The sequence below is a fragment of the Tupaia chinensis genome, unplaced genomic scaffold (genome assembly GCF_000334495.1).
Source record: "Tupaia chinensis unplaced genomic scaffold, TupChi_1.0 Scaffold000511_1, whole genome shotgun sequence".
Lineage (NCBI taxonomy): Eukaryota > Metazoa > Chordata > Mammalia > Scandentia > Tupaiidae > Tupaia > Tupaia belangeri.
This window is the reverse complement of record NW_006160024.1, coordinates 1,459,319-1,471,941: the sequence shown is the minus strand read 5'-3', so window position 1 is coordinate 1,471,941 and position 12,623 is coordinate 1,459,319.

The window sequence follows — 12,623 nt, the reverse complement described above, 5'->3', positions numbered from 1 at the left end:
GCATGCATGTGTCCCGGACACATGCATGCACATGTGCGCAGTGTGATTTCAAGCCCCTGGGTCTGGGACTTGAGTCCGTCAGCCATGTGGAATCCAGCAGGGTAACGCTGGCCTCCAACATTTTCGTTTATACGAGACTTTACGTTGCAGAGTTGAGACATGAAAATGTGTAGAGGAATAAGGCTATGAACCAACAGTGAAGACTCATATTTCCTTTCCCAGAGGGGGTGATCCTTGAGGCAACAGTGTCCTTCCATTTTTAGGCAGCATCACTAAGCCCCCACGGTGAGCCAACATGTCATCTCTTTTCGTTTCCTTTTTGTCCCAGCAGAATTGAGAACCCCCATCACTAGCATAAAAAGGGATGGTTCCAGGCCAGTAGGTGGCATGCAGGTCTAGGCGGCTGAATCCCAGATGGCTGACTCTGCCTTTCGTGTCTCAGACTTGGTGGCTTGAAAAACCTGCCGTGTGTGTGTGTGTGTGTGTGTGTGTGTGTGTGTGTGTCTAAAAATCCAAACAAGAGAATGGAGAAGAAGAGATTATGGCTTGACCATCCCCCCTGGAGGATGATTTTTCACTTTCCCTCTCTCTGTCTCTCCAGTGAGTGCATGTGCACTACGGTAAAAATCTTAAAAAAAAAAAAAAAAAGAAAAAAAGAAAAAAAAAACGGTAGTTCCCTTTGTGGCCCTGTTTTGGAAGGAGCTGGTTCCATCTATTGTAGAGAAGGGTGACTGGGAGTGACTTTTGAGAGCTGCGTTAGCAGCCTGTACACTAGAAAATAATGGGCTTTCTAACCACGACCCAACTGATGTATAACATATTCCAGATTGCGTATTCATATCTTCACCACTATTGAAAGCTGAGACTCACAAATCCCTGTAAACAATAAAGACATGGTCCCTTTTGGCAAGGAAGCAGCTACTCTGTACCTCAATGCAGGCCTTCCCGGTGTGCAGCAGTCCAGGGGCCAGTGATTTAGGATGGGACCCTGTAGCTAGTTTGCATCTGTGTTCTCATGCTCTATCCCTTGGGAGTGAACTCACCTGAACCCCATCCATCAGCTGACTTCCAGATAGTGAGGAGAGAGGGGAGGGGACTTGACAGTGCCGGCACGGAGGACTATTCTGCTGGCACGCTGATGAGCCGCTCTGAAGGTAAATGAGCAGCTGCTTCAGTGGTTGTGGGATTGCTGACCAGGAGCCACCATCCCAGGATGCTCTTGGAGCAGTGGTTAGAAACACCCACACACACGAGTCTCCTTGCTGAGGTGTCTGCCCCTGAAAAGTTCTCACCATGAGGAGCTCATTTCTGGGGCTGGTGGTCACTCAGTTTTATAGAACAAAGCAGGACTTGGGGCTTGAATTGAATACAACTTTCCAAAGAATATGAGAACCTCTTAAAAGAACATCATTTATAGCTGATGAAATTTTGTGTGTGGTCATTTTCATAAAAACTTTGATGTTCTTTTTAAAAAAAATTTATCATTATTTTAAGTTGGAATAGGGCATGTGTGCTCACCAGACAGACAGACACACATACACACACACACACACACACAGGGCGGGGGGAGTGAGAAAGCAAGCCACCAGGTCAGGGACTCTGTTGACCATGTGGGAGTCCAGCACCTTAACTACTATGCTACCTGCTGGCCCCAACATTAGTGTTTTTAAGAAGTTTTATTTATTAATTTCTTCTGAGAAAGAGAGAGAGAGAGAAAGAGACAGGCACCCCAATACTCTGGTATCTACTAGCAGACCCAGCCAGTCCCAACAGTATGTGTGCTTGGTGTGTACAGGAACAGACCAGGATGAGAACCCAGGACTTTCCCATGTCAGTCCACTGGCATAAGTGTTGTGCTACTGCCCAAGCTCTGTAGACATAAGTCTTTCATGAACAACGTGATGTCTTTGGGGGAATCAAACAGAACGGCAGCATTTTCCCCTGGTATATTCATTATGCTTTCTACATGCATGGATTATGTGCCCTGGATTCAAATCGCCCAAGAATATTTCTGCAGAAATGACCCCAGTCATCAGAAGCTGCCCTTGGTAATCTCTAGAGAGGATTTAGACTTCTATTAGCAAGAGGAGGGATAGCGTAGGGGTGAAGGGTATGGGCTACATCCCAGCTGCTCTACTAACTAGCTGTGGGAGCTTGTCAAGGTCTCTACATATTTGTACTTCAATATCCTCATCTGTAAGTTGGATGATAATGGTAAAATATAGGCTTGTGAGGACAGAACAAGTTAACATATATCAGGTGTTGTAGAACACTGCCTGAAACATGGCACACGCTCAGTGGGAATAGTGGTGCTATTGAAGGGACGGTGACAGTTCAAGAGGCAGGAGAATTGTGTGTTTCGGTGTTGCATACTTGCCTTCCAAAACCTGCCTCCTGTTTTTCCCTGGTCATCTTCAGAGACACATTTTTTTTTTTTGAGTCAATTCTGCGTGTGCACATTTCTCTCTTTTGTGCTATCAGGAAGGAACTGGAGAAGGCTCAAATCTATGGGGAGGAGACAAACGAGATTAAGTTTTCCATGCGTCTCTGTTAGAGGAGCAGCTGTTCCATTTCAGCAAGACCAAGCACTTGAGTCCGCCTGGCAAATTTGATAAGAGAGGAATCCGGTCTTGCTTTTTGACTTTGCTTGTAGGTTCTGCTCAGCCTCACTCTCACCTGGACTGCTTTTTGCTCACACTCCTGTAGTTTCTGGATGACCTCTCTTGACTACTAATTTTTTTTTTTTAATATACAAACCTTATAACCTATATAAGTGACAATGCATACATTGTGCAGAATTGTTACTGAGTAAACACACCCATATAGGGCCCATCTAAATAAAGGTACTGAATATTATCAGCACTGCATGTGCTCCCTCTGCCTCCTCCCAAGCATGATTTCCTCCAGAGATAGACACTATTTTCACTTCTCTCACAACAGATGAATTTTTGGACTGTTTTAAAACTACGTGTAAAATGGAACCATATCATGGGTACTGTTTTGAGCTTGGTTTCTTTTCCTTAATATTCTGCCTGCAAGATGCCTCCGTGTTACTGATCGCGATAGATTTTCTTTTTCATTGCTGTATGGCTGGGTTGTTTTCAGTGTTTGACAATTATGAATAATGCTATTATGGTCATGTCTTTTGGTGACTGTAGGTAGGTGTTACTGTTGAGTGTGTGCCTAGGAGTGGCACTGATGCCTCATGAGCCGACTGTTCGGTTTCAGTAAATACTGCCTCAGAGGGTCTGAAGTGGCTGACCAGTTTGTATCTTCACTGGTCGTACGCGCATTCCCTTGCTGACTGTCCTCATCGACATGTAGTATTGCAATTTTATTTTACGGAGTGTGTGAAGTAATATCTCACTGTGGCTTCAGCGTGCCTCTTTCCGGTCGGTGATTAGTAATGTGTGTCTTTTCAGATGTTTCCTGGCCATTTGGATATCTCCTGTGAAAAGCCTGTTTACATTATCTGTTCAGCTTTTAACTTGGGTTGTCAGTTTGATCTGCTTTGGGGTTGTCCTTTATATATCCTAGATATGAGTCCTTTACTGGACCTATATCCAATAGTTTCCTCTTTCTATTGTATTTTCAGTTTGCTTTTTCACTTTCTATGGGAAAGTGTCTTTGTCTAAATAGATATTGTTAATTCTTTTAAGAGAGATGTTTGCTGTAGGGTGTATGCACTTTATAGAAAGATAGAGACAGAGAGACAAAGCAAGAAATCACCCCTTAGAGGGGTGGCCATGCTGCAATCCCTTCAGCATTCTCCTCTTGGGATTCTTGGGCACACGTGCACATGCACCTGGTGTGAGTTTAGGTCGCTGGGTCTAGGACTCGAACTGTGGTTGACGTTGTGGGAGTCCAGTGATATAACCATTATGCCATCTGCTAATCCCAGATATTCTTAATTCTAATGAAGTCAAATTTAGCAATCTTACTTACTAGTGATTTTTGTGACCTATTTGAGAAATCTTTGCCTAGAACAAGGTATACAATTATTCTCCTATTTAATGTTATAGAAACTTTACAACTGGAATGAATTTTTAAAAATCTCATTTTATTTTTGTTCATGATAGCAAGCACTAGCGAGAAAGAGAGAGGAGCACCCTTATAGGGTCTTTGGCTATGATTCCCTTCTCCCCAGCCCTTCAGTTCATCAGGATCCCAAACATGCAAAAATAAACTCAGCATGATTTAGGTCAACTGGGTCAGAGATCTGAGGATCAGATCGTGTGGTCAGCCATGTGGCTTCCAACACTGCATTTTGGTATGCAACTGTGCCAGGTTCACACCCAGTGACCTCCCTGAACATATTGGGTCACCTATCTGTGATCCAGTGGCTCAGTGCTGGGATCTCAGACCTGGGAGGGCACAAGTGCATAGTGACTAAAGGACAACCTCTGGAGTCCAACCAATTGGGGATCCCATCCCAATTCCCTATTTAAGGACTATGTGACTTTGGGAAAGGGACACGGGTTCTCTATGATGTCATTTCCCTTTTATGGGCTGAATTATATCCCCATAAACTTGTATGTTGAATTTTTCTAATCTCCAGTAACTCAGAATGTAACCTCATTTGGAGACAAGGTCTGTGGTATTTTGTTACAGCAGCCCTAGCAAACTAATACACTACCATCCTATAAAATGGAGGTGATTACAGTAGTAGTTACCTAACAGGGCTGTAGTGAGAAGGAAGGATGATCAGGCATGATCATCACTTGGCATAGGCTTGATGCCATGCATATATTATTACATGCATTTAAGTTGCTATTGTTACTCTTACACAAACTCAATGACTTAAACAAATTTGTGGTCTTATAGTCCTGAAATCCAAGGTCCATCATGGATTTCACCATGTGAAAGTCAAGGTGTTGGTAGGGCTGTATTTTTTTCTGGAGGCTTTAGGGATGACTGTTTTATTACCCTTTTGAGTTGTTGATAAAATTCAGTTCTGTGAGACTGAAGGACTGATTTCCCCATTTTATTACTGATTGTAAATTGAGGGCCATTCCCAATTTCCAGAGTCTTTTTCAAGCCACCAGGTCCAGGACTTAAACTGCAGTTGGCTACATGGGAGTCCAGCAACGTAACGCTACACCACTCGCTGGCCCCAGCCTCTTTGTTTTTAAAAGCACATGCAATAAAATTGATTGTTGCACACTGCATAAATGCTTTGAAAATCTATGTTGTGCCCCACAGAGATGTATAGCAATTAAATGTAAATAGGAAATTATAAAATAGAAAAAAATAGCACATGTGATTAAATTGAGCCCACTGGATAACCCAGGATAATTATCCTATCAGCTGATTAGTAACCTTAATTCCTTCTTCTTCAACCTTAATTTCTTTTTGACATATAACCTGTAACCTGGACTTCAAGAGCGTGTAACATATTCACAGAATCCAGGAATTAGAAAGTGAACATCTTTAGGGCGCATTACTCTACCTACCCATCATCCCAATTAACATCCTCAACTAGGATGAGTTGAACCTGGCCTCAAGGGCCACATCAGCATATAAAAAGCATCTCTCTAAAGGGAAAGGGTTGGGAGAGGCTGGCTTAATTGTTTTTCAGCATTAGTCAAGAGGGTATTTGGGGTGTTTAGGCGGTGATGTGCAAAAAAGAGGCGGGCCCAGAGCCCCTGATGTGGCTTAAATGATATTAGTCTCTGCCCCCAGTGTGGTTCTCACAGCATGGCCTTGCTTCTCAGGTCAGAGCCAGCCTGTGGAAGGAAGAACATAGGGATTGCTCAGCTGGCATCTCTGTGAAAGATGGCTCAGTGGAGACATAACACATTTGTGCACACACATGTACATATTCACATACACAAGTCCTAGGGGACTGATTGGAAAATATGAGTCCTCTTAAAGAGTTAAAAGAGCTGAGATTTAGTACAGAAGATGACAGTTTTAAAATCTACAAAGCATGCTATTTCAGAGTGATACCAACATTATACTCCTACTCTGAGTCAGGCTCAGGGCCAGGTGTTCTCTCTGAAGTATCTTACTTAGTATTCCCCAAAGCTCTGCTAGGAATCCCCCCATTACCAATGAGAAAACTGGAATGTAGAAAGGTGAAGGGTGAAGACTGTTGCTCAAAGTTCTATAGCTTACAAGTGGTAGAGTCAAGATAGCACCTTCATTGAGCATGAGGAGGAGATGCCCTTGAGATACAGCACAATGGATTTAGGTTAGACATGAGACTTGGGGAAAATAAAACTCACTGCAAGACTTTGTAAGGAGTTACTAGAGCTTATGGAACCTACTGAATACATTTAGTAATAGGATGATTTCTCAAGAGCCGAAAGGTGAAAGCATCAAGTGTCTGTAAATGAATGGATAAACAAAGTATGGTTATGAGGAGACTTTGAAAAGTTCATGGGGAAATGGAATTAAAATACGAATTTATTTTGGTACAGAAAACATTGAAATCCAAACACAATTTTTTCATTTTACACATCTTCACAGAATTTCTGAAAATCCCTAGTATATATACATTGAAAAAAAAATTTTTTTTGAGAAGCTTTTGCTATAGGGCACATGAACTCGCCAGAAAGACAGAGAGAGACAGAGAGACAGAAAGTGAAAAATCACCCCCCAGGGGGGATGGCCACGCTGCAACCCCTTCTCCTCCATTCTCCTCTCGGGATCTTGGGCACATACGCACATGCGCCCGGTGTGAGTTCAAGGCACCTGGTCCGGGACTTGAATCGCGGTCGGCTACATGAAAGTTCAGTGACATAGCCATTACTCTAACTGCTGGTCCCTATGCATTGAAATGTTATTAAAACTTAAAAAGGAAAGAAATTCTAACACAGATGTATACCTTGAAGACATTATGCTAAGTGAAATAAGCCAATCATAAAAGAACAATCCCATATGACTCCATTTATATTACTTGTTGATAGAATTGAGTTCTGTGAGGTTGAAGGATTCTGTGAGATTGACTACTAGATAGTGAAATCCATAGATTCAGAAAATAGAATGGTGTTTGGTAGGGTCTATGAAGAAGGATGAGAGGTAAATAGAGGTTTATGTGTTGTGGAATTTCTGTTGGGATAGTGAAGAGAGTTCTGTGGATGAACAGTGATGTTAGTAACACAATAATGTGAATATACTTACCCCTGAATGGTCCCCTTGAAAATGGTGAAGATAAGTTTTACGTTGTGTGTATTTTATCACAACTTCAAAAAATAGGATAGTTAAATGTGATAATTCATGAAGATGAGAGCTGGTCTCTAGGGCGGGCTTGCATGCTTTCAGATGCCACATGACTTGCTGAGAGTCCTATGTAACTATCATGTCTTTGTCCACCATGGTCCATAACCTCTGATGTTTTCTTGACTTTTAGCTTGTAATTCTGTCTCATGCTTAGCTCTTAATGTATCATATTGTTGAGAGCTCTCCATCAGAGTTCAGTTGACTTGGGCCTCTGGGGGGTGGTGTTTTTGTGGGCAAATCTGAGTCTGTGGTTTCTAAGACGTTGACTAGGTTTCACGTTACAAACCTGGGAAAAAGGCCTGGTACTTCTTGCATGAGAAACATTGTGCCTGATTGATACATGAGTGAGTTTGCAAGAGTATTACATATAAGACTCACTGTAGGATGTGTGATCCAAAATGGCAAATAAAACATGATCTTGTTTCAGATGCAGATGGAAACATAAAAGAGTTTGTGCTGCTCTCCAAGTTCCAGAAATCTTGAGGCACAACTTGTAGTAGCTCAACCAGGCCCTTTAAGTCAAAATTCAGATTTATTTTTAAAATTCCCTCCCTCCCTCCCTCTCTCTTTCTTTCTTTTGTCACACACACACACACAAAGATAAATAGAGAGAGAGAGAGGGACCAGCAGTTAGCATAATGGCTATGTCGCTGGACTCCCACATAGTCGACCGCAGTTCGAATCCTGGACCTGGTGGCTTAAACTCACGCCGGGTGCGTGTGCATGTGTGCCCAAGATCCCAAGAGGAGAATGGAGGAGAAGAGATTGTGGCGTGGCCATCGCCCCTGGGGGATGATTTCTCGCTTTCTGTCTCTCTGTCTCTCTCAGTCTTTATGGTGAGCTCATGTGCCCTTATAGCAAAAACCTCTCCAAAGAGCGAGAGAGAGAGAGAGAGAGAGAGAGAGAGAGAAACAGAGAGAAACAGAGAAACAGGCACCCCAAATAAGGTTTTCACACTGCCATCCACTCTATCCTCAGCTAACTCAAATTATGGTCATGTGCATACACACTGTGTTGAGGTTGGCTTCAGGACATAAACTGGAGACCTTACCATATAGTTCAGTTGTGTATTGCTGTGCCATTCTCTGGCCACAGTATTCAGATTTTAGTGGGAGATACCCTGGGATAATGCCTCTTTTTGGCACACCGAAGATTTTCCTCCATCTCTATTTTGCAGGTGTCCTTTGTGATTTCTTCTTTCTTCTCTTTTACTCAAAGCTAGGTGAATGTGGAAATCTTTAATTCAGGGAGTTTTCAGATTGTGAGATTGCATATTCTTTTTTTTTTTTTTGAGAGGTTTCTGCTATAGGGCACGTGCACTTGCCAGAAAGACAGAGAGACAGCAAGAAATCACCCCCAGGGGGGATGGCCATGCTGCAATCCCTTCTCCTCCATTCTCCTTTTGGGATCTTGTGCATGCACACATGCACATGTGCCTGGCGTGAGTTTAAGCTGGGTCGGGAACTTGAAACATGGTTGACTACATGAAAGTCCAGCGACATAGCCATTGCATCAACTGCTGGTCCCTGTACATTCTTTTTATATTCTTACCACTTGCTTGTATTTCTCTCTGTGTAAAATTGCCTATCTATATGATCCTATTTAAGAAAAAGTTATTAAACTATTTATAGATTCTGGATACTTAAAAAAAAATTTGCAATGGTGTGTTGCAACTATTTTATCCCAGTTTGTTGTTTTCATGTTGTTGTGTATAATTGAAATATGTATATAGTTCTTTTCTTTGCTTTTTATTCCTACTCTATTCCAAATTTACAAAAATGTGACAGTTTTTGTAATGTTTTTATAGTGTTTGTTTTATGTTTGTTCTTTAGTTCATTTGGAATTTATTTTTGTGTGTCTGGTGTGAGGTAGGGATCTAAACCTTATTTTTGTCTCATGATTTTTCCAAAAAAATTTAATTTCTCACTGATTTGAGATATCACTTTAATATTTACTTGTGTACACATGCACACAAAGACCCATAAATTCTTGACTCTTCCCCTCCTGTTTGAGTTATTTATCTATTTTTTAATCTAGTTTTTATGAAAAATATTTTCTATTTCATTGAGCAACACTATTGTTTTTAGAATCTAATTTCAACTTTATGCTTTTATAATGATTAATTCTGTACTTTTTTTTTTTTTTTGCTAGAGGGCATTTGTGCTTGTCAGAGAGAAATAGAGAGACAGAGAAAGAGAGAGATGGATTAAAGCACTTCCCCCACTATGGGGAATAGTCATGCCACAATCCCTTCTCCTTCATCTCTCCCTCCTTTTGGGATTTTTGGCATGCATACACACATGCCTAGAGTATTTCTCAAGTTCCTGTGCGTAGGACTTGAACTACAAAGTTGACTATGTGGGGTATGGCTGCCAGAACCACCAGACCACAGAGCTGGCTCCATTTGTCAATTTTTTTTTTTTTTTTTCCGTTTCTTCTTCATTTGAATGCTTAGTACATCTTTTTTATTTAAAAAAAAAATCTAATACTTGCATTAATGACTAAAAATCTTTTCCTGAATACCTCTATGGCTGTAATTTATAGGTTTTTATATATAATGCTGTGTTTGTAGTAGTAGTTCACAGCTCTGTTAGAGTTTTTCTGTTTTTTAGAAGCTTGTTTTAAAGTTCTCTAGTGAATTGGATTTTGGGCTCTCTTTTTGCTATTAATTTATATTTTATGAAATTGTGTTCATTGAAGGTGCCCTATGAGATTTCTGCTTTGAAAAACCTGTTGAGATTTTCTTTGAAACCTGATAGTGGCCAATTTTTTTGTTAGGGTTTTGTGTGTTTGAAATGAATGTGTATTTTCTTCTTGCTGAGTGCAAACAAAGTTCTCTAGAAAATCATTCCTGTTAGTTATATTAATAAAATTTTCCAGATTCTTTTCTGAGTTTATTTAATATGTTGGTTTTTGGAAGAGGTGTGTTAAAGTATACATTCTAAGATGAGCTAGCCCATTTCTGCCTTTCTATCAGTTTTTCTTTTTTTAATGAATGTTTTGGAATTAGTTGCATGCATAAAAATTGATGATTGTTTTGTGGAGTTTATTTTTCTATTGCTTAGAATTTTTTCCTTTGTCCACTCTGTTTTTATTTTTGAATGCTATTGTCTAAAACTGACATAACTGCTTCATTATCTATTTGTTTGTGTTTGTCTGCTATCATTCATCTCCCCTCTTTTTTAACCTATTATTCTAAACATTTTGCATTTTATGTCAGGTGTGTCACCTATGCTCAGATTACTACTTAATAGAGGAATTTAACTTTGAATTTTTTACTGATTGCTGATCCATTTGAATTTATTCCTGCTATGTTATTTTGTTTTAGCCCTTAATTTAAATAAACATAGACCTTGACCTTGCTTAGTTTTTTTTTCCTTCCTCTTCTTGCTTTTCTGTTTGATAGTAATTTGAATTTAATACATCTCAGTTTTACATTGTTCTGGTGATTACCCCTAAAATTTTAATTTACACATTGACATTTATTTTCTATTATCAATGTCCATTTATTTACATCTTTATTTCTGATCCCCTACTTTATCATTTGAACAAAACAAGAACCGTAACCTTTACTTTCCCTGGTATCACCACTTCTCATTTGGGATTATTTGGAATGACCATCAGAATTGTTGACATTTTTTTTTTTTAAGAGAGATTTTTTTGCTATAGGGAGCATGCATTTGCAAGAGAGATGGAGAGAGACAGAGAGACAGAAAGTAAGAAATCACCCCCAATGGGGGATGGCCACGCTGCAATCCCTTCTCCTCCAGTCACCTCTTAGAATTTTGGGAATGCATGCACATGCGCCCGGGATGAATTTTAAGTCACTGGGTCTGGGACTCAAACCGCAGATGACTATATGTGAGTCCAGCAACATAACTGTTACACCATCTGCTGGTCCCAATGGTTTGATTTTTATAGTAAATATCTATTTAGATGTAACAATATACTTTATTCTTTTCAGGGGGAGGGAGGAGTTTTTTGCCATAGGGCGCGTGCACTCGCCAGAAAGACAGAGACAGAGAGACAGAAAGTGAAAAATCATCCCCCAGAGGGGATGGCCACACCGCAATCCTTTCTCCTCCATACTCCTCTCGGGATCTTGGGCATGCACGCACATGTGCCCTGCATGAGTTGGAAGCTGCCGGGTCCAGGACTCAGACTGCAGTCGACTACATGAGAGTTCAGCGACATAGTCATTATGCCCACTGCTGGTCCCAAAGCCTGTCCTATCTTATGCCTGGAAGATTTAATTTTTTTAGTAGTTTTCAATTAAAACATTAAAATAATTTTATCTGATCTGTAAAATAATTAGTACCTATGATTTATATAAAATTAATTTTGTCTCTTTTTTAAGTCTCATTTCCTTTCTTCTTAATTCTTTTTCTGGAAAATTTATTTTTACATTTATGAGTTTGACACTTTCTTCCTGATTTTTTTTGTCCCCCCAAATACTTGTGCTTTGTGAATGTGTTACCCAGTTTTGTACTGGAGGTTACTTGAAGGCTGTTTTCCCCCTATTAGAGTCTGGTGATGAGGTGGGATGGGGCCAGGCTTTAGTGTGAGTAGGCTGTCTGTGAATGTAGTCGCTGTCATCCATCTCACTCCTGGAATCGCATAAGCCTTAAGTTCTGTGGCATCCCCTACTGGGTATCTAGCCCTGGTAAGGATTATTTTCTTTTGTAAAGCATACATTATAGTCATCCTCTAAACATCTGAGATGAGAGCATAGGCAGGTATGTGCTCTGGGTAGTTTTTCCTAGGAGTAAATTCTAAAAGGGAAGTGAGAGCCTAAAGGAAGTGAGAGCCTAAAGGAAGTGAGAGCCCAAGAAAAGAGGGAACCTTTCTGTGGTTCAGGATTGGCTTAGGCTTTGGGGACCTTCACTGGTCAGGGGTCCAGAAAAGATTTACTCTTTCCTTTCTCTTCCGTAGCCTCTCCCTGCCTTCAGGTCCCCTGTATTAGGGCAGGTTGAAGAAAGAAGCCAGATGTGGCTCTGGGCCCTCTCCTTGGTCTTTGCTGACCTTAACAACCCTCTGTTGTTTGACATCTACATGGTGAGCCTACTGAGAGTCAGATCTGTGCATTCTTTAAAGATTCAACAGCATGCTTTCCTGAAGTGGGAGATTCTCTTGGGCCCAAGCATTTATTTTTTAGCATCTGTTCTATGAAGGGCCTGCAATTCTTTGCCAGCTGACAGGTGTGTTCATTAACTTGTCAATAGATGCTGAGTGCTATTATATGCTGGGTACTTTGGTGAAAAGCTGGGATACGAGAATAATTTACAGAGTTGTTGCCTTGTAGGGACTATTCATTCAGTAGAGAAGGACCTCTGTGTAGATGATGTGGTGTTGTTTCTCTTAGCTGAAGTGGGGAGATGGATGAACTGGTTAGGAAGAGC